At 44.4% G+C, this 23,672-nt stretch overlaps 1 pseudogene; it reads left to right on the forward strand.

Moving 5' to 3' along the window:
* Nucleotides 1-9,119: 9,119 nt before the first annotated feature.
* Nucleotides 9,120-10,137, forward strand: LOC147648069 (syncytin-A-like; annotated as a pseudogene).
* The last annotated feature ends 13,535 nt before the right edge of the window (nt 10,138-23,672 follow it).

Below are 23,672 nucleotides of genomic sequence, written 5' to 3' on the forward strand. Positions count from 1 at the left end.
ATTTATTGACATGAGAGTAGGGGTATCCTGAGGCTCTCTGCTAGTCATTGTCATAGGTTCAGTGCCAGGGTCTTCATTTCTTCATGCAGGAACAGGAATAACACAGCACCAATAGGAGGATCAGATCATTTGTTTATTCTCTAAGCTTGGTTACTTTTATACTGTATATAGATCTATTCATACAAGTATCTCCTGTAGAACTGGCTGCACACATCCTTGTAAGCATTTGTATTGGATAATTACATTTGTGTATATGGGACCAAAACTTGTGTGTTCAACTTTTCTATCTCTCATCTCCTTTGGCTCTTCCTTTGTGTTCTTTTGCTGACCACAACTGTTCCTTCCCTGTCTGATAACCTTGCCCACCTTCTTAACTCTTTCTCTTTATGGTCAAATTTGTTCTAATGCAGCTCAGGGTCCTACATCTCCCCTTCTTTTCTTTAAAATTGGAGGAACTAAATGGTGCAACATTTGTTGAATGCATTGTAACAAACAAGGAAGAAGCAGCAGAAAGCTTAGAAATACAATCAGTAACATTATTGCCCTCTTGACCAAGGTCTGCCACCAACCCCTTAAACCCAAACTAGCATGAAAAAGGATCATGTCATTCTCTGATATGCTTCATGTTTTCATGTAGTCCTGCCATTTATTTATCAATATTTTGGGAGTGCTCAGATAAGTTAAAACAACACATTCCTTCAAAATCTTCACACCCGTGTCCATGTGCTAATAACAAAAAATCTATAGCTGCAAGATTCTGCATGGGTGGCATGCCTAATACTATCAACATCAGTCAGCAACTCACTCAACACTTTCTTAGTCAAATGCAACTGTTTGTCTCCCCAACAGGCAAGATGAGCTTTATTTTTCACATTCGTGGCAGCCATTCCCTCTGTTAAATGGAAAGATGTTGCAATGACAGTCACCAATGATGGTAACTGCACATTGGCATTACAAGTCTCATCAAAATTCAAATGGATCGATGTGATCTTTGATGATGACTTTGACTGGCATTCAATAAATTCCTCATGTGGGGGGCAAATAATTTTAGTGGACCAAGAGAGCATGGTCCACCAACAGGTCATCTTGGAATACCAGGCTGTAGAGGAATGGCTAGAGAGCAAAGGTCATATTCCCATGCAGCAGTTAGCTGGGAAAGAGTTAGACAATGGAGTACAGTTGGTGTGAGATGTTGCAAAAGTCAGGAAGGCCTTAGTGATAACTGTTAACTGAGAACAGGATGCTGTGATCAGAAGAATGTGAATTCAGCATAGATGAGCTATCACAGGAATGTAGAATTAGGTGGAGTTGACCTTAAATGAAATATCCAATAATGAGCTTGCTTTTGCACTATGTATGAGCCTAATTATTGATGCTATATAAGTGGTTTTAGAGTTACCAATAAATGAGATTTGCTGATCATTCCTATTGAGTGCTGCATTTTCTCCCGTCAAACTCTTCAAATGGCGCCCGAACAACAGGGACCTGAGAGACCCTTGGAACCTTTGGGACCTTAGAGACCCTTGGAACCTTTGGAATCTTTGGGACTTTAAAAAGGAGTCGGAGTTGGCCAAGTGAGTGGTGACAGGGGACGGGTCCTTTGCAGCAAGGACGGCGAAAAGCAACAGCTGTGCTGCATTCCAGGCAACCTCGGAGGAGGGTTCTGATCACACAGTAGGGTTGCCGTGCCCAGGCGACCTTAGAGGAGAGTCCTGCCGTAACGTGCTGCCGAAACCTTGTAGGGCTGCAACAGTGCTGATGGTAAGATGGAAAGGCAAGCAGCATATGATTTATTTACCTGCTTTTTAGAAAAGCGACAGGTTAAAAACTTTGATTTGTGCAAGGAGCTTCCTGAACTTCTTGCTTATGGGTATGCTCAGGGTTGTTTTCAGAATCCCCATACAGTCCATGAATTAAGTGAGTGGTGAAAGTTTGAAGAAAAATTGTGGGAAGCTACTTTAGATGATGATAAAACTGCTAAAAAATTGGGAAAGCTGTGGCGGACAGTTCATAATGTTCTTTTGCAGTATCAAGCTGAACAGGCAGCTGCCACAAAGGCATCTGCAGCTATGTCAAAAAATAAATTATTAGAGGGAATTAATGAATGTCCATTGCCACCCGCCACGAACACATCTTAATCCCCCCCACGCAGTCACTGACCTCTGCTGCAGCTGCTAATTCTTTTGTGTTGTCTCAAATTCCTTCACCTACTAACCTTGATTCTGGAACGGAGCCTTCGGCACCGTTACCATCCTCTCCTATGGGAAATAAATCTGTCCCTGGGGTAGGACATGAGTTAGGTGAGACTGTTGCACGGGAAAGAAGGGAGACATGGGCTACGTTGGCACGGAATGTTTTGCAAGAAGGAGATCAGGAAATGACAGACGCTGTATTGGAAGTAGTATGTCCCGTAACCTTTGCACCGATGCAAGGGGGAGGAATACAAACTCAAATTACAGCTTTAGATTGGAAGTGGTTATGACAGTTGCGATCTACAGTCAGTCAGTTTGGAGTGACCAGTGAACCGGTTAGACAGATGATTGATTATTTGTGGGGTACACAGATTTTGTTGCCTGCAGATTATAGGAGCATTATGAAGTTGAATCTTTCTAAGCATCAGCAGTTGTTGTTTAATGCACACTGGCAAGCTTATTGTCAAGAAAGTGTAAATGTGCAAAGGCAGGCAGGTGATCCACTGCATGGATTAACTTTGGAAGAACTTCTGGGATTAGGAGCATATAGTCAAGTGGAGGCACAAGCTGTTTTGGGACCAGATAAATTGAAAGAAGGAATGCGATTGGCATGAGCTGCGTTTGATCGGATTAAGGAGCCAGGAGGAATTCCATCTTATATGGGTATTAAACAGGGGCGAGATGAGTCATTTGGAGCATTTATTGATAAAGCGGCTACAGCTATAGAACGGGCAGGTGTTCCTGAATATATGAGGGGAGCATTATTAAAACAATGTGCCTTACAAAATTGTAATCCAGCAACCAAGTCAATTTTAAATTCCGTAAGTGCTAATTGGACTATTGAGGAGGCATTAGAGAGAATGTCTAATATACCAGTGGGTTCACAGGCAATGTTAGTCCAAGCAATTAAAGAACTAGGGCAAGGGTTAGAAAAGGAGGCTGCATCTACTCAGAGTCAGGTTTTAGAAGCTTTAGAAAAGCAGGCTGCATCTACTCAGAGTCAGGTTTTAGCAGCTCTTGCACCCCTACAAGTGGCTACAACTAACAATGGCAGGATTCCAGCCTCTCGATTCAAATGTTTTCGCTGTGGCAACCTTGGACATATTCGAAAGGAATGTACTGTATCGTCTGTTTGGTGCAATCAGTGTCGGTCCAATACCCACGCTGATAATGTCTGCCGCCGGCGATTGGGAAACGGGAAAGCCAGCGTGAGAAGCCGCCGTGCCAGGACACAAATAGCAGCTGCTGGAACATCAGTGCAACTTCCCTCCAGCCTGCCACAGCAGGGAGCCTTGGTCTGGACCTGGCAGCCTCAGTGACTGTGGATTTATTGACATCACAGCCCTACAAGATTCCCACGGGAATTATTGGACCAGTGATAATAAATGGAAAAGCTATGGGTGCAATAGTGTTGGGGCGTTCATCTGCTAGTCTTATGGGACTATTTATTTTACCTGGAGTAATTGATGTGGACTATTTTGGTGAAATATATATCATGGCACATACATTGGCACCACCAACTAGAATTGATAAAGGACAGCGAATTGCACAATTGGTGCCACTGCCACAATGTACCCATCAGTTGACACCACTGAAAAATCAATCACGGGGTACGGGTGTGTCATGGGGTAGCTTTACCTTTAAGACAGCTTGGAGGGAGAGGAAGTTGAAGCTGCTGGTGGCTGATGGGAGTTTTTTCTCCTGACCAATTATCGGTCATTTCCAAGAATTGACAGCAGATCTGACCATTAAAAAGTGAATTCAACTTATAAACACCCCCTTAAGAAGTACAGACAAAATTCTTTTGCTCTCTTTGGTTTCCAGCTTCGGACAAGGTAGCAAGGCTCTGTCTCGGCCTCCTTCCCCCCCCTCTCCAGGCCTACAAGGCCGTGGGGTGGAGGGGGGGGAGGGGGAAGAGAAGCAGCGCTGGTCAGCCGAGCTTGATTTTCAGTTTTTGCTGCTAGACTGAAACTTAACACCATGAACTCTTGCAGTTCTTTTAAAGCTTTTAATTCTTTTACTACTTGGATAAACATACAGATTACTCCTTTTCTCAGAAAGACAGAGAGAGAGACAATCAACATAGAAGAGACATCATAGAACCACTAAAAAACAGTGAAGAAAAGAGTTAAGTTTAAATAAGAAAGAGAGAATAAAGAGATGCTTTACAGCTGAAATATCTTTCTGTTAAAGCTATGGAGATGGACAATAATAGTATAAAAAGACTCCTTTAATTCATGATAAGAGTATTAGGAGGAATGAGATATACAAAGTGTAACTTTTGAGCAGAAGAGAGAGAGAGTGCTTGTGATACTGTGAGTTGCTGGAACTGAGTTGAGTGAAGATTTTGAAGCTTTGAGGGCAAAGAGAAAACTGTTTTCCAGGAAGGCTCACAGAGACAAATGGAGAAGACTTCTGCCTTTGAATAACTTATCCTTAAAAATAAGATTCCTAAACTCTGTGACCCATACACACCTCGGAGATGTGAAATGAGAGGAGAAGATTTAATGACAGATTTCCGGGCAGCTGGCATTAGAGAAATAGAAAACTATGATGAAAAATAGTTTTCTAGTGAGAAACTCCGTAAGCTAACAGAAAGAGACTTCTGTTTCTCTACAAAGACTGATGAAAGACTGTAGCAGGAATTAAGACTGTTTTTAACCCCCAGAATCCTAAAGTTATTTGTCTCTATGTTGTCATGTGTACAGAGAAATAGTTAAGATGTGGAAGATAAGGGGGTTTTCTGAAAGTTTATTCTGGTATTCCTATTCTTGTAGTTTGTTAATAAACTGTCTTTATTCCTTTTAAGTCTTAAGCCTGTTTTGCTCTTGTTTTAATCCATATCTCACAACAAGAAATAAGTAGTTTTTTTAGTTACTGGTTTAAAACCACGACAGGGTGGATTTGGTTCTACAGGAGGACTTACATTGCTTACTCTGGACTTAAACACTCGAGCCAAGTGAACAGTTGTTCTCAATTATAACGGAGAATCCCACCACTTAGAAGGACTATTGGATAGTGGGGCGGACTCAAGTATTGTTGCTCCACAATATTGGCCCCAGGAATGGCCTTTGTTGCCTAGTATGGTTCCTGTTACAGGGGTGGGAGGCTTAACTCTGGCAAAAAGGCCTCCACAAATTCAGATTCAATTAGATGGGAAGGTCATCAATTCTGTTTTGTCAATTGTTCCATTACCAGACAAAGTTCAGTGTCTAATTGGACGAGATATTCTGTCACAACTTGGTGTTATTTTGACCAACGAACACCCTTTAGAATAGAGGCCAGTGTTTGGACTTTCCCACTCCCACTTAAATGGATAATTCAGGAACCAGTATGGGTTGAACAGTGGCCTTTAAAAAGGGAAAGTCTGCAACAAGCTCATCAATTAGTGCTGGAACAATATCAACAAGGACATTTAAAACTGTCAACAAGTCCTTGGAATACTCCTATTTTTGTTATAAAAAAGAAATCTGGGAAATATCGATTGCTGCACGACTTACGTGCAGTAAATGAACAAATGGCGCCAATGGGGGCACTACAACCTGGTTTGCCCAATCCTGCAGTGTTACCAAAAGATTGGCCCTTGTTAATAATTGATTTAAAAGACTGTTTTCTCACTATCTCATTGCATGAACAGGATACTTGCAGATTTGCTTTTACCTTGCCATCATTAAATTGAGCAGAACCAGACAAGAGATTTGAATGGACAGTTTTACCACAGGGTATGCGTAATTCTCCTACCTTGTGTCAGCTTTATGTTGACAATGCTTTGCAGGCACTATGTGCTCGATGGCCTACAACTATTATTTATCACTATATGGATGATATTCTTTTTGCTCAGTCACAACCTTTTGCAGATAAACAAGTTCAGGACATTCAAACACAACTACTTCAGAATGGACTGATTGTTGCACCTGAGAAAATACAGCAGTCATCCCCATGGAAATATCTCGGGTGGACTTTAACTGAGCAGTATGTTGCCCCTCAGAAACTGTCATTGAACATGTCACTTCATACTGTTCATGATGCTCAGCGATTGCTAGGAGATTTGCAACGGCTTAAATCTGTTGTAGGTATTCCTAATGAACTTTTACAACCCTTACGACCTTTGTTAAAAGGAACTGATCCTACAGCACCTATACAGGTCACCAGTGAACAACAAGAAACTCTCAATAAAATAATGGACTGTATCCAGACAGGTGTTGTTCATAGGCGAGATCCAGACTTGGACATTAACCTTACTGTATGGTTTGGACCTCAACATCTCATTGGTGCCTTAACGCAACAACAAAAGAAAACAGGGGAAATATGGGTATTAGAGTGGTTATTGCCACCACTTCAACAGAGACATACCTTAATTCAAAAAATTGAAATTTTAGCAAATTTGATAAAACAAGGGAGGAAGCGATTGTGGCAGATTATGGGTGCAGATCCAGCTGTAATTCAGATACCAATAAAAAAGGACACTTTAGACTGGTATTTAATTCACAGCTCCACATTGCAAAAAGCACTGCTTGACAACAGCAGTGTAGTCAGTACTGAGGAAGTGCCTCGAATACCACTACGATGGATAGGCCAGCAGAATTGGATTGAAAAGCCCAAACAATCATTTGTGCCATTACCAGAGGCATCAACTGTGTTCACTGATGCTGGAAAGAAATCTCGTACAGCTGCTGCTACATGGCAAAATTCAGAAGGACAATGGAATCATCACATTATTCCAGCTCAAAAGGAGGACACATTACAAACTCTGGAATTGGTTGCTGTTGTTTGGGTTTAGGTGCAGTTTAAGGGTCCTGTTAATGTGGTAACTGGTTCTTTATATGTTGCAGGAGTGAGTGAACGTATTGAAAATGCAGACATCAAGGAAGTAAAAAACCCTCGCTTATATGAACTGTTTTTGCAGCTTCAAAGAGCAGTAAAGTTGAGGACTGCTGCCTTTGCTATTATCCATATTCGTAGCCACAAATGGGATGTGGGTTTAGGAGAAGGAAATGCTAGGGCAGATCGACTGGTTTCATTGACACAAAATAGTCCTGTCCCACCACAGACATTAGCTAGAGAAGCTCATGCCATCTTTCATCAAAATGCAAAAGGTCTCCATCGGGAGTTTCAGATACCTTTAGAGGAGGCTTGGGCTATTGTCAAAGCTTGTCCTATTTGTAGTTTTCACAATCAAGGCAGTGGATTGGGTCTTGGGGTAAACCCTAGAGGATTACAGGCTAATGAGTTGTGGCAAATGGATGTTACTCATGTTGCAGAGTTTGGGAGAGTTAAGTATGTACATGTCACCATTGATACTTACAGTCATTACATCTGGGCTACAGCTCAATCTGGTGAGAAAGCATGGAATGTTGAGAGACATTTAGTAGGTTGTTTTGCAGTCATGGGAGTTCCACGTTCTATCAAAACAGACAATGGGCCTGCTTATTGTAGAAGTAGAATTAAGCAGGTGATGCAATCATGGGGAATCAAACATAACAGGGATTCCTCATTCCCCCACAGGTCATGCAATAGTAGAACAAGCTAATGGTACTTTGAAGCAATATCTGAACAAATTTAGAGAGATCAAAGATCCACAAGAAAGATTATTGCGTTGCTTATTTGTTTTAAATTTTCTGTGTATCTTTGGAAACAGCGATTTGCCTGCAGCAATACGCCATAGTGCACCTGAAGCAGAAAAAACTCAAAGTTCAATATGGGTTCGCTATAAAGATCCAAAAACAGGTCTGTGGGGAGGTCCTAGCAAGGTACTATACTGGGGACGTGGTTATCTTTGTGTGTCTACCCCCACAGGGCCTGTCTGGGTGCCGAGCCGATGGACTAAACCTGCTGATCCCAGTGCTGCTAATCCCAGTGATTTACCTTCCGCTGATCCAGAAAATTTAGCAGATACTTCTCGTTCTCTACCATCAACATAGAGACGGGATCTGATGAACTCTCACATGAAAATCTTGTGTACAGTAACGAATTGTGAATGTTATCCTTTTGTATGTTACATTTGTAAGGTGTGTAAGGAAAAGTGGTGGATACATTCTAAGTGGGGTAGATCTCCAAGAGGGATTTGTACAGAGTGTTACAGCTTTAAAAGAAATTTAACTGAGATTGCATTACAGGAAGGTGTGCAAACAGGACAATTTGAAAAAGGATCTGATAGATGGTGGGAGATTTTTGCTTTTGGGGTAAATCCAGAAAACTATTGTTATCATCCTACTACCCCTTTACCGTTTATTATTGAAATAACCACAATACGTTGTCATAAGACACTTACACAAGTCAGGTGTGATATCCCAGGGGTAAAAAATAAAAATTGGGAGCAATTCTTAAAACGGCAGTCTCGAGAGAAAGGGTCTTTCCCTGAAAGTTATCCCTGCTGCCGAGAAGATGGAACACCCCGTGGTTCGAAGCAACCGAATCGACAGGCAAGGCAGAGGGGTAAAAGAAAAGGGAAGCAAGATCTCACATGGGATCCAGCCAAGATGCTCGCGGAACTGCCGCAATCTTTTTAAAGTTCTTAAAGGACTATTTCTGATCAGGTTGTTGTTGTGGTTTACTATGATAAAGGGAAATGAAGGGTTTTTGATTGACATGGATGAGAGACAAAATATGTGGGTAACATGGGCTAATCAAACTGGACAGGATAATTTTTGCCTTTCAATGGCTACCCCTTCAGATCCTTTTCGAACTTGTTTAGTGGGCACACCTTTAGATGATTCACTCAATGCCACAATGTTTAAAAACTGGAGAAAGAATTGGAAAACACCCAAGGAAGCAAACAAAACATTATATGAAATTCCATCAGGTAAATTCAGGATCAATATCTGTGACAAAGGTTTAATTCAGGCAAATCCCATTGGTGCTCAAAATTGGAACATTGCTACAGGTTTAAATGTTACTGGGTCAGAACCGCAAGAGTTATGACTGTTAGGTTCAGCCCCTAGCAATTACTGTTTAAATTTTGTCAATAGGGCTAGGAGCAATCATGCAAAAAAGTCTCATGGGCCAAATGGTACAAATGTTTCTCCACAAAATTTGCTATATTTGCAAAATAATGATACATACTGTGGCAATTGGTCTCGTAAAGTAAATTCTAGCAGTACACCTTTACAATTACCACCTGGTATTTTTCTAATTTGTGGAGATTGTGCATGGCAAGGACTGCCAGCAAACATCTATGGTGGGCCTTGTTATTTTGGGAAATTGACATTGTTTGCACCCACTATACAGCAACTATTAGGAGCCAATAGAACCAGGTTACGAACAAAGAGAAGTGTGTTCCAATTGGGGCCAGAATGCAAAGATCAGGTAGAACTTTGGGAACATCCTACAGTGATTGTGTCATCTATTTTTACACCTGGAGTATCTAGTGCTCAAGCTTTAACACAGTTACGACAACTGGCATGTTGGACAGGTAAACAGTTTAACATTACATCAAAGGTTTTGTCTGATTTGCTTTTGGATATGAACAGTGTTAGGCATGCTGTATTGCAGAATAGAGCTGCTAATGATTTTTTGCTATTAGCACAGGGTCATGGCTGTGAAGACTTTGATGGGATGTGTTGCATGAATCTTTCTGACCATTCAGTGTCTATTCATACTCGTCTTCAACAACTACAGAGCAATATGAAAAAATTAACCATGCAAACAAATCCATTAGAGGAATGGTTTCAATCCCTAGGTCTTACAGGATGGTTAAAAAATTTGGCACAAATGGCAATTGTTGTTATATTGATCATTGTGATTGCATTCCTTGCATACTGCAATGCTTGCAAAACATGGTAAAAAAGGCTACTTCTACAGTTTTGTTAGTACAAAAAGAAAATGGGGGAATTATAGAGGAATGGCTAGAGAGCAAAGGTCATATTCCCATGCAGCAGTTAGCTGGGAAAGAGTTAGACAATGGAGTACAGTTGGTGTGAGATGTTGCAAAAGTCAGGAAGGCCTTGGTGATAACTGTTAACTGAGAACAGGATGCTGTGATCAGAAGAATGTGAATTCAGCATAGATGAGCTATCACAGGAATGTAGAATTAGGTGGAGTTGACCTTAAATGAAATATCCAATAATGAGCTTGCTTTTGCACTATGTATGAGCCTAATTATTGATGCTATATAAGTGGTTTTAGAGTTACCAATAAATGAGATTTGCTGATCATTCGTATTGAGTGCTGCATTTTCTCCCACCAAACTCTTCAAACGGCGCCCGAACAACAGGGACCTGAGAGACCCTTGGAACCTTTGGGACCTTAGAGACCCTTGGAACCTTTGGAATCTTTGGGACTTTAAAAAGGAGTCGGAGTTGGCCAAGTGAGTGGTGACAGGGGACGGGTCCTTTGCAGCAAGTATGGCGAAAAGCAACAGCTGTGCTGCATTCCAGGCAACCTCGGAGGAGGGTTCTGATCACACAGTAGGGTTGCCGTGCCCAGGCGACCTTAGAGGAGAGTCCTGCCGTAATGTGCTGCCGAAACCTTGTAGGGCTGCAACAGCGCTGACGGTAAGATGAGTTCATATTGAGTGCTGCATTTTCTCCCGCCAAACTCGTCAGCAGGCCATGCTCGATTCCCACAGATCAAAAAGAATCATGGTGGGAGTTCCCACTCTCCTGAAGTGTTGCCTGTCAGACCCCCTGTTTTTAATCTGTTCCATGGAGATTATCCTGTAACATTTGGATAACCTTCAAACAATGTTTTTCCTCCTTGCTCTTGTAACCAACTAATCCAAGGATCTCCAACCAAACTACTCCTGTACCATTAACTGCTTGCCATGGTGGGGCCATAATGTTGCAACTAGGCAGAACAGTAACACTGACATCCAAGGTTGGGAAAACACTGGCTAACAAATCCAGTTCTTGAAATGGAACAGGATATGATCAGTTCAAATTTGCAGTTACTCTTTTCTGCCAGGCTGCATTGTGCATAAATGGCCAAGTATACTGTCCCTTTGGACTGAGACAGTCATCACTTCTGCCGCTTCTTAAATTTACAATTTTTGGGTCCCATCAACCAGAAAAATCTGTTTTGTTCTCCTGAAGGGGAATGCCAATTAAGCAAGTTCAAAAAGGGTCATTGGCCTGCTGTAAACTGAGACAAAAATCCTGCATACCAGACACATTAGCCCAGGTTACCCAAACATTTCTTTGTGCTTTGTCCAAAAACACCCCTCACCATACAATGAAAAACCCCCAAAAATCAACATTAACATCGCCATGGGCGTGCACATCACCATCGTCTTTCTCCCATGTCCCGTTCAGGACTACAATCTTGCCAACTTTGGGCAACTCCGACACCCAGTCCACACTTGGTGTTCACTACCTTATTGCGTTGCCTAATACGTAATAATGCGAAGCGTTTAAGAAGCTCAAAGCTAATGTCTGCTAATAATCTCTGTCCAAAATCTTCAATCTGTTTGAATGAGCTTAGAAACTGTTGTTGTTCATGCAGTACTCTGACTGCACCCCTTGGAGCATTCATTCCAGGCAGCTGATCTAATGATGGACCACCAAAGTCACTCAACCATCGTGCTCTAGAGTAGGTAATAACCCGTGTGATACACGGCTGACACTTATACACCTCCTCTCTTTCACGTGCCCGAGTGACTCTCCAACTCTCTTGTTTACACCAAGAGCAACACACCAATAGCCAGGGTCAATAGTCAAGCCCTTGTTCTCCACAAACACATTCAAGAGTCTCTAATTGTCTCTTGTCAACAATTGTTCTCAAAGAGCCGCATAAAATGCAGTAAGACCTGGCAAAAAACCAACTGCATCCTTATTGTCAGGGTGCAGGGCACTCAGCAATGGTGTCAATGCCAAGTTCATTCAATGCTGATGTCTCTTCCATGCTTCAGGACAAAGAGCTGATGTCATTATTCTTCTGTAAGCATGGTTTAAGCCATTTTGCAGGAATCCATGTAGCTGAATCTTTCCCTGTGGAAATACAAGCATAAGCTTTTCCCCAAGTTAATAACTGCATTGGGCCCTCCCATAACCCAGTCAGAGGAGGAAAATATTTAACTTGCATATTTTTAAAGGTAAAATCAGGTTGGTTTGTTTGCACGTGTACTATTGCAGGAGGATGGTCTTGTCGTCCACCTACACTCAACCAATTTATAACAAATAATGTTTTTGCCAATATTTCATGGGGAGAACCCCCTATTTTCCCCTGTTTTTCCAAAATAGTAAGGTGACTTTTAAGAATGCCATGAATGCATTCAACAATTGCTTGGCCAGACGAGTTATATGGGACTCCATGGAGAAGTTGAATACCCCAATGTTGTAAAAAATTAGCAGTAGAAGTCGCTCAATACACGGGACCATTGTCAGTTTTGATCTTCTTGGGGCATCCCATCACAGCAAAATTTGGAGTCCTTCTCCAAAGTTGTTGAGCTGCAGCAGCTGAGGCAGATGAATGGGCAGAAGCCCACACAAATGCTGAGCAAGTATCCACTGACATATGCACATAATGTAATGGTCCAAAAGGTGAAAATTCAGTAACATCAGTTTGCCAAACTCATGGGGCTGGAGTCCCCGAGGATTAGCTCCTCCATCTTGCAGTGGTGTCAGAATAGTGCTGTCAGGACATGCTGCAAGCACCGCTCAAGCCAGTGTTTTTCAAATTCCAAATTGTTTACAGAGAGCAGTGAAGAAGAACACTGATGAAGAACATTGATGAAGAACAGTATGTGATCAGGATGCCTCTTGAATAGTATGATCTTTGGAGAGGATGACTGAAGAAGAGCCTTCCCCACTTACAAACCATACCAAAGAAGACATCAATGTCAATTTCTACCTCTAAGAAAAAAGTGGCAATTCAGAAGGAAATGTTGAGCTTTCTCACAGGGTCAGAATGAGGGGAATCATCCAAAGGATATGAAGCTTCAGAAAGTTTATGGATTTATGATCCTACTCTAAAATTCAACTTTACATTACTACTCTACAATATTACTCTAAGCTGGCCATGGAGAAAACTGTTCTAATTTGATTAAAACATTATTGTTCTCTCCTTTCACTGCTTCACGGAAAGGATGAGTGGCACCAGGCTGGAGCCAGGCTTGGCCGATGTTACAAATTGATGCTGCAGAAAGGAAAAGAAGAAGAAAGCATGATTTTCCAAGCTCAGAGCTTCAAAGGCAGGGGAATATTTTTTAAATGAAAAGGGGATTGAGTCAGAGTAGGTCTAAGGAGCATGGGGCAGCAGTGGCATAGGTTGGCCCAAGAGCTGGTAGGTGCCCCACCCCTGGAAATAGCTCAGGTCTGAGTATCCTGTTCTCTTTAAGGATGTCCCTGCTCTCTGCAGGGCACTCGGACCACATGAGCTTTACAGGTCCCTGCCAGCCCTGCCCAGTCTAGGATTCCTCATCATTCTCAGAAGAACAGCACCAAGATTGGAAGGGAGGAGGAGGGGGGGCACATCTGATGCCTTGGAATTCAGCGGAGAAGGAGCCACCATCCCTCAGACACTGTTTCACCTGCAGCCCCTTGGCATTTTACCTGCAGGAGCTCCTCAGCAGACCAGCGCTGTGCCTCGTCTGTCTGCAGGCAGCAGCTCAGGAAGTCACGCAGCAAAGCTGAGAGGAGTTTGGGCTGCCGCAGCTGTGGGGTCCCTCCTTTGGCTATCAGGAGTTGAGCCTGGAGCAAAAGGAAACAAGAGGCTCCACCTGCTCCTTCCCCATCTGCAACTGCTCTCCCAGAGCCCATTGTTTCAGCTCCACTCTGCAGTGGTAGTTTTTGCCCTGGCAGAGAGGCAGAGATGACTTCCCTGTATCTTCAAAAAACCCAAGCCCCAAAGCAGCCCCAGCTTTTCCAACATCCTGCAGGTCTGGCTTTGGCAGCTGATTTCATGGACTGATCTAGTTAGTGGGGAAATAAAGACATGCAAATAGATGTTTTCTTCTCTGAGGATTCACACAAGCTTGACAGGCTTCTTGGAAGAGGGATTTTGCTATTCTAACTCTACTGTTTCCAAGGATTATTACATGAAGAGGATCTCTGCAAGGCTTGTTTGTCCCTTAAGCACAGCTGCCATAAAACAAAATTCATCAAGCTTTTTGTCCTGTTGTTGAAAACAATGGTAATTGGAAGAAAAGAAAGGAAATCCCCCAGGTGCTTTTCAGGGAAGGAAATAAATATTTGCCATGCTATATTCAACAGAGACATTAAGATGCCTCCACAAATGTATGAGATAAAAATGCCTTTTTGGGCACACAGGAGCCACCTGGAGCTTTGTCTCTCTGCAGTCTGAAAATTTCAGGTTTCCTTATGCAGTAAAAGGAAAATATTCCTGGTGAAATCAGAAGAAAGAGAAGTGTCATCCCTTTGGTAAGCCTCTGCTCATTGGATACTCAAGTCAATGAGTATTTGAGTACTCAAATACTGTTGGGCCCATCCCAGAAAGTGCCAGAAACAAACCGGAGGTTTTGGCAGGGTTTCCCCTTCACCAGGCTCCAGCTTGGTGATATGGAGAAAGTGGCTTGGCTTATGAACAAATATGGTCACTAAGTGTTTCAGCCGCACGGCACAAGAAGCAGCAGGGACTCTGTGCCTTTAAACCATCCTCTCCAGGTTGCAGGCAAGTTTCCCTGTGAGAAGAATGGGGGTGCACTTCTTCTCTCAAAACCACTATTTTAGAAACTTTGTTTGGTTTGGGTTTCTTTCCTTCATTGCTGGAAAAAATAACACCAGTTCTGAGGTGCTTGTTTCCTGTTATTAGGGCCATCTACACAGCCAAAAGAGCTGGAACGATAACCCAAAGCAAAATGTTGCCTGAGAATGGAGATTGTTTGCTTGGGGTAAGGCTTGAGTTGCCCCACTGATGCAACCAAACCTAGAGCTGATGCTGATGTGCTGCAGGGACATTTCTAGAAGGGGGCCTCGGTGGAAATACTTGCAGCAGATGGCAGTGGCATATTAGGGCATCTCCTCATGGTTCTTTGATTTGGAACTTGATCTTTTTTTATTAACTTTTATGTTATCTAATACGTGTCTTTATATTTTTTTCTCTCTTGAGAGAGGATTATGGTCTCTAGGTCTTCTCTGTACAGTGAAAGAGTTAAATATCTCACCCAGGCCTGCAGATGGTTACCATGATTTTTGCTGGGTAGTGGTTGAAATAGTTACGGTGATGGATTTGAGGCTGTGTTGTGGTTGTGCTAAGATCTCAGGGACCTGGCCACAATGGTCATGGCTGTTCTAGCTTTGTGGCTGATCTTTGTCTCCTGCTGTTTTTCATTTCAGCTGCAGACTGATGGCTTCCCCTTCCCACTGATGGCAGCCACTTGTGGGGGTCACGCTGGAGGGGGCCCGGCTTGGCCAGCAGCTACTCCCAGGGCCCAGCGGACTGTGGCTTGGCACGAGCAGACAGGGCCAGGGCTGAGGCCAGGGCTTGGTGTTAGTAAGATGTTAGTAGCTGTGAATTGGCTTAGCTCTGGCCAGGGCCCCGCAGCCTCCCATCTTCCGCCTGGCTCCTGTTGGGGCCTGGCCCGGCCCCTCCAGGCCTCGCAGGCTGCGGTGGAGCGGGGCAGGCCCAGCCAGAGCCCAGTTACCTTTCAAGGCTGGAAACAAGAGAGAGCCCTCTTGGGCTTGCCTGTCTTTTAAAATGTAGAATTCACAGGGGCAGAGCCAGCTTCTAAATGGTTTAATGGGTTGTCACTTCTCAGAACTAGACAGCTATTGGTTTTTTCCTAGGCACAGAGGAAGCTCTTAGCAGCTTCTCTCAGAAAAATCATTTTCCTGGGTGGCTTCTTCCTTCCTCACTGAGTATTAATTAATACTCAGTCTGCTGGTCTTCTGGGGGTCTTTGGGGCTGAAGTGAGCAATTTTCCTTCAGCTGAACTTTTCACTTTGTCTTCTTGCGCATGCTCCCTTCAGTTCTTTTCACCCCCCTCTTTCTATTTCTTCTGGCTTAGGGGTCCAAAAGAATCCAAGGAACCCCCTCATCCTATGGCACATTTATGCTTGCAGCCTGTTTACATATTCCAGCTCCTGATCTCATCTAGTAGTCTTTATTCTCTTCTTGCTAATATGGGAGCAGTCAGCATTTCACACAGGTTTTGTAGCCCCTTCTTTTGCACAAGGCAATTTTATAAACGATTCCTGATTCTTAATTTCTCTGTTTCAACCCAAGTGGTCTTGAGGGTACATGTGGGTCACTGAGTTGATACTAGATTCCCAGAATAGGTATCCAGTTGAAAGGAATGAGAGAGATTTCTCTTTACAAACTGCGGGTAAAGCTAGTGTCGTGGTTTTAAACCAATAACTAAGAAAATTACTTATTTCTTGCTGTGAGATATGGATTAGAACAAGAGCAAAACAGGCATAAAACTTAAAAGGAAAAAAAAAAAAGAAAGTTTATTGACAAACTACAATAATAAAGAACACCAGAATAAAATTCCAGAAAAACCTTTTCATCCCCTACCTACCCACTATTCCATTGTTCACATGACAACAGAGACAAAAACCTTGGAACTTTGATGGTTAAAACAGTCCCAATTCTTGCTACAGTCTTGTCACCCGTCTTTGTAGAGAAACAGAAGTTTCTTCCTGTTAATTTATGGAGTTTCTCACAAGAAAACTATTTTTTATAGTTTTCTATTGCTCTAATGTTAGCTGCCCAGAGCTGCTATTATTAGAGCCCACTCCTCCCATTTTCACATCACTCTGAAGTGTGTATGGGCCATGAGTCTAGAGATAGCATTTTTAAGGATAAGTTATTCAAAGGCAAAAAAAGAGTCTTCTTCATCTGTTTCTGTGAGCTTCACTAGAAAACTGTTTTCTCATTGCCTCTCAAGGCTTCAAATCTCTCAACAGTTTTCTCATTGCCTCTCAAGGCTTCAAATCTCTCAGCACTTCACTATACCATAATTACTCTACTTTTTACTCAAATTTACACTTTGAACACTTTATTCCTCCCTACATACTGTATCATGAATTAAAGGAGTTCTTTTCAGGACTTCATTGTCCATCTCCATAGTTTTAACAGAAAGATATTTCAGCTTAATTAAAGCATCTTCTTAATTCTCTACCTTTTCTGAAGCTTCTTTTCTTTCCTGTCACTGGTAGTTTATAAAGTCTCTTTTCATGTTGATCACTCTCTTTTTCTCTCTCTGGATAAAAAGATTAATCCGCAAGTCTCATCTGGGTAATGAAAGAGTTAAAATCTTGCCCAGGCTTTTGTAGATTGTTCGGGGATCTCTGCTGAACCGGAGCTGGAGCCGTCTGCAATGGAAAGTTCTTCACAGCTGCTCTAGAGAGTGTGGTCGCTGCTCCAGCCCGCTGCAAGTCCAGGGCCTCTCTCTTTCTTCACTCGGCAGTTTCTAGTGAATGTAGTTACAGCAAAACCTGCAGCCGAGCCAGAGATCGGCTCGGCCCGGCCCGGGGCCCGAGGAAAACCTTCCCCAGGCGTCCCCCCCCCATATTCCAGCCGGGAGATGGGGCAGGCCCGGCTCCCGTCCCCACCCGGCTGCATGGTCTGGGCAGGGAAGCCGGGAGCTCTGCCACCCTTCACAGCCAGGAAAACAAAGAGAACCCAGAGAGCTCTGCTTTTACACTTTAAGGTAGGGTTCACAAGTTGATCCCACTTTTCAATGGCCTAAACTGCTGTCAATTCCCAGCAATGACCGATAATTGGTCAGGAGAAAAGACTCCAGGCAGTTCCCAGCAACTCCAACTCCCTTAAAGGTAAAGTAACTCCATGACAGCTAGGTACTGAGAGATGGAAGAAGCAATGCGTGGAACCATCAGATCCATAGGATAAGAAAAAGGGGGGGTGGGGTATACATTAGAAGGGGGTCTTTACTAGGCAATTTGGGAAGCCTGTACCTCTCAAATACTTCCACCAATGGGTAAAGAGAGTGGGAAATGCAGCCGGGAAATTAGGAAAAAAAGGAGGCTGCATCCTCTAAAAATTTGAGAGACCCCAGGGGAATGCCCCATGGCCTTTCCCTTTATTCAAATAAAGTAACAAGACTCCTCCGTCTTTATTTTGGATATAAACCTCCGGTGTTTGTGGACTAATTTTCCTGGCATAAGTACCTCATGCGTCACTGAGGGAAGGCGGATGCCCCGTGTGTTGCTGAGGTGTCATGAAGATTCCCTGCATGCCACTCTGGAGCCATGAGGGCCACTGAGGGTGGCAGGTGCTCAGGATTCCACTGAGGTGACATGGGGGTCACTGAACAGAGGCGGGTGTCTGTTGAGTCCCTCAGGGGATGTCGGGGTCACTGAGGGAACGTGGGCCTCATTTGAGGTGGAGTCGGGCATGCCGGGTGTGGCTGAGCACACATGCTGGTCAATGAAGGTACCTGAGGGCTGCTGAGGGGACGTGGGCACTCCCTGAGGGACACGGGAGGGGCGGGTGCGTCCCCACTGCGCAGCTGCCGCCACCACCGCCGCTCCCTGCCGCAGGGGACGTTTCCCGCCCAGGCGCAGGCGGCCCCGGCCCGCCTTTCCCCTCAGCCACGGGGCGCGAACTCGAACCCGCTGTGTCCGCCCCTCCGGGCCAGGCACTGGGCGGCCTTCCATAAGCGGTGTGGGAAGTGCCCTGGGGCAGCCCAGAGCTGATACACGTAGAGGAGAATGGGGCAGGATTGTCTCAGGACTAGGGAGTGTTTCAGTTTGTGAGAGGTAAACCTGGAGTGGCTCAGAGGGAGAGAACTTCATAGGAGAGGAATGCTGGCATTATCTGGTGTCACCTGTAGGGCACAGAATGAACATTTGGGGGTTAAAGTTGAGGTAATCACTAGGCTGAGAGAATTATGAAATCGGAAGCAATCTCTGGAGTACATGTAGTGGACATTTGGCAGATAATTAGAAGTGACCTCGAAGAGACAAAATTACATTTGAGGAAGAGTCTGAGGTAATAGCTAGAGAGGACATTGCGATAATTTTGTGACAAAATCTGAGATAAATTTTAGGAGAAAGAAAGAACGTTTTGGGAGTAAAATATTGGGTTATCTGACTTCCCACTACCTTGTGCCATACTCCAGCAGGAGGGCCTTGTCTTCCCTGTCCCCAGCCAGCCCAGCCTGCGCACCTCAGGGTGTCCCCACCATCCTGGTAAAGCCCAGCCTTGATGGCTTCTGCCACAGATCCGGGAGACACTTTGGGGAAGCGTCAGATTTGCTGGGCGTCGGCTGTCCGGGGGCTGCTTATCCCTCTGACACCCAGTTCCTCAGGGCTTCCTATTGCCCCAGCTCCTCAAGAGCTTCCTGTCCCCTTGGAGCCTCCAGCCTCCACACATCCCCCTCGTGCCTTCCCACAGCCTTGTCCTGTCATGGCCACCGCAGTCCCTCATCCCTTCATGGCCTCCAACCACCCCATCCCCTCAGCATCTCCCCCGGCGTGGCCCGGCAGCAGCGCCGCAGCCCCACAGGAGCTCCAGAGGAGCTGGATCAAGAGGCACCTGGGAGTCCTCAGCAACCCAGTCAGCACCACACGGGCACGAGGACACAGATGGCGCTTCCTGGCTGCGACAGGGCTTCTGCCTTCAGCAAAACCACCAAAGGCCAAGGGCTTCTGGCCATTTTCCCTGCACCACTGCATGCCTGGGCAGCTTGCCGAGCACAAGCATCCTTTCCCTCCTCTTCCCCATGCCCTGCACACCCTGGGCAGCGAAAGAAAGATCCTGGGAGTCTGTCTATTATAACACATCCTATATTTATATACTAAAGAAAAACAAAAAGAAGAAAAGAACAATCTTGAAGGAAAGGGAAATGTTTGCCTGCTCATGTGGCCCCAGCAGGCAGAGCCTGCCAGATCAGTTGCCAGCAGTACTCCAGCAGCGCAGCCAGCAAAGACCCGACAGACGAGGCCATGACCTCCATGCTCCGCAGAGCTGATCTTGCAGCCTCTGGAACGTGGAGATTGGACCGTGGTCTCCTGCCCTGAGAAGGCACAATGTCTGAATTGCCAGGCTTTTGACCTCCAGGCTGATGTCACCTGTCATGTCTTCAAGGGCTGGAAGGGGTTTTCAATGATAGTTCTTCAAGATGCTTTCTTCTGTCTTCCGTTTGCAGAAGAAAATCAAAATACATTTGCTTTTGCATGGGAGAATCCCACCACTGGCAGGAAAAAACAACCTTAGCTGGATGCATTGAGGGTATTACCTCAGGGGTTCAAAAAAATTCCCAAAGTTTTTGGGAATTGCAATGAATAAGGTGTAATGATTGGCTCACGCAAATGCGGAGGAGTTATTAAGTATGTTGGGAAGAATTTCTGTTAAGATTTATAGGTCTTTTGACAGGTACTCCTGTGGTTCCAGTTTGGACTTCAACCCTTTTCTGCTGTCCCCTCAATCCTCCCCTTCCTTTCTGCGGTTACTGCCTGGCAGCTCTGGCTGGCAGGGCTGTCAAAACACGTCAGGGTGGGCGTACTCTTGTCCCTGGCAAGAGGTGGCAGGGAGTGGGGGACACTGGGTGCTGGGAGGCTTGGCAGGCCAACATCTCACCATCAGTCAAGATGCAAGAAGGGCTTCACCGACAAAAGGCACAGAGGACTGACTGACAGACCTTGGGAGGAGCCAAATCTACCGCTAGGGATGAGGCCACGGACCCTAGGAGGAGCCAAGTATACATATATGGGCAAAGCCACGGACTGCAGGAGGTGCTGGGAGGAAATACAGGGACTGCTTATGAATATTAATGTAGCTGGTGCAACCCTGAGTGTATAAAAGGCAGAGACACCATTCTGTGGGCTGAGCCTCTGGTGAGCAGAAAGAGTCTCACAATGCTCCCAGCCCTGTCCCCACTTTGCTTTGTAACTTGAACAGGATCTAATTAAATTTTATTTACTCATTCCTGCTTATGGTCTGAGTCATTTGTAACAGGAATCAATTGGCCAAAGAATTAGAGCAATAGCAGTCTCTGCCTGGCAAGGAACACTCCCACAAAATGTAGATGATTTGTTGATTGCCACTGAAAGCACTAAAGAATGTTTTGAATGGGCAGTTTGAATGTTCTTGGATTGAATGGTTATTGAGTATCTCAACAGAAAGCCCAACTGGAACAGCAACAAGTGACCTACCTCAAATATGAGGCCTCCGTAGGACAATGGTCCTTGGGAACTGCCCGGAAGAAAGCAATTTTCCAGACACATCAACCACAAACCGTAAGAGAGCTCTGTATTTTCCTTGTAATGACAGGTTGGTGCCAACTGTGGGTACACAGCTATGGAGTGATTGAAAAACCTTTATATGAATTAGTGAAAATCTCTGAAAATGCCGTGATATGGAACCCCAAAGCAAACAGGGCCTTTGAAAAATGGAAGCGTGAACTCATGAGGGTCCCTGCTTTGGGGCTGTGTGAAAGAAGTAATTTTGGTTATTCTCCCATGAGAGACGGGGAATATCTTTAGTGGTTCTGGCACAACACCTGGGTCCTTACAAAAGGGCAGTAGCCTATTTTTCTAAACTTGATACTGTGGCCAAAGGCTGGCCTGCCTGCCTTAGGGCAGCAGCAGCAGTGATCACAAACATTGAAGAAGCAAAGAAGTTTACACTAGGGCAAAAGGTGATTGTCTTAGTGTCACACACAGTGCCACCTGTATTAGATCAGAAAGGGAACCATTGGTTGTCTTCCTCGAGGTTCCAAAACTACCAAGCAGTCCTGGCTGAATCTGATGATATTGAAATTCAAGTGACCAATATTATTAACCCTGCCTCTTTTCTGCAAGGAGGGTCTGAAGCTGAACCTGTAGTACGTGACTGCCTAGAGACCATCAAAGCTGTGTATTCCAGCTGCCCAGATCTAAAGGAGGAGCCGCTCCCAGGTGCCATGAACTGGTTCACTGTTGGCAGCAGTTTTGTGAGACAGGGAGTGAAAAGGGTGGGCTACACTGTGACTACAGTCTTGGAGGTAATCGAGTCAAACCCGTGACCAGCAGGAGCCTCAGCACAAAAGACTGAGATAATAGCCCTGGGGTGACTTTATGATGCTTGTATCCCCAGTTGTCTGTTCTGTTGACGCTGGATATTAATTTCTGCACGTTTAAGACTGGTTCTGAGAGCAAAGAGAGGAAAAAAGGAAGCACGCAGTTTGTTTTCAGAAACTACCCTCACTCCCCTGCATCCTGCTCCTGGACTGTGTTGTCTGCAGTATGGATGGACAGTGAGACAGAGGTCTCCTTTGCTTTTAGTTAGTTTTTTTAGCTAGCTGAGGCAGAGAAGTCCCTTGGACTGTGGCTTTTCTTTTCCTTGGAATGGTTTAAACCTGCTCTGAACTGAAAATACAGAGAAATACCAGGAGCTCATGCCTGTGGCCCACCGGGGCCTGGAACTCTGCACTCCAGCACCAGAGGGACTGATAAGAGACTGAGTGAGCTGAGTTACACTCTGCAAAAAAGGACTTTCAGAATTTACCATCTCTTCAGAACTGTGAAAAGTTTTATTGTTTAATATTATTCATTTTTTATACTTGTGAATACTTGGCTGCTAAATAAACATTTTGTCCATTTTTCTCCAAAGAAATCTTTTCCCAAACCAATTGGGGGAGGGGCCGCTTGAATTTGCTTTCAGGAGGGACGGCATTTGGAGGTTTCTTCCCAAATTTGCCCTAAACCAGGACACCCTCACTTGAGCATTAGAAATGGCAATGGAAAAGAAAAATATTATTTGCTCTGATTCCAAATATGCTTATGGAATTGTTCATGTCCATGGAGCCATAAGGAGGGAAAGGGGACTCCTGACTACATTCACCAAAGGAGATCGTCAAACACGCAGCTGAAATCCTCAGGCTCCCCGAGGCGGTGGAACTCCCATTGCAAGAGGCAATTATACATTGCTGAGGGCACTCTAAAGGTAACAGCCTCCCGGAAGCAGGCAACAAATTTGCAGATTCTGAAGCTGGAATCACTGCCAAAAGAAATTAACCACTTGTGGCAGCTCTAATACCTACTGCAGTATCAACTAAGCAGCCTGTAAAATACCAACCTTCTGATTATAAATGGATTAATGAAAATAAAGGAAAACTTCTAGAAAATGGTTGGGGAAAATTAGGAACAGGTCAACTAATACCACCAGAAAAGTTTATGAGACATTATGTGAAGTCTGAAGGTGGGGAGAGAAATCTCACTGGGGAGCAGAGCCCTTACCCCAATACCTAAGGGAAGAAATTGCAGGCCTAAGCTTGCAGGAAAGTGTTGAAGAAGTAACATCACAATGTGTGACGTGTTTGAAGAATAATCCAAATCCAACAGTTAGGCAAGAAAAAGGAGTTTTTAGGACGAGCATTTCCTGGACACTTGTGGCAGATAGACTTTTCTGAACTCCCAAGAAAGTGGGGGGTGATTTTGATATTTCCTGGTACTTACTGATACTTTCTCTGGGTGGTCAGAAGCGTTCCCTTGTAGGACAAATAAAGCTAGAGAAATGACAAAAGCATTGTTGAATGAGATCATATCTAGGTTTGGTGCACCTAGAGAAATATCCTCTGATGGAGAATCACATTTCTGTGCACAAATGGTGCGAGCTCTCAGCAAAGCATTAGGAATCCAA

This window comes from Cyanistes caeruleus, chromosome Z (assembly GCF_971803275.1).
Source record: "Cyanistes caeruleus chromosome Z, bCyaCae1.hap1.1, whole genome shotgun sequence".
Lineage (NCBI taxonomy): Eukaryota > Metazoa > Chordata > Aves > Passeriformes > Paridae > Cyanistes > Cyanistes caeruleus.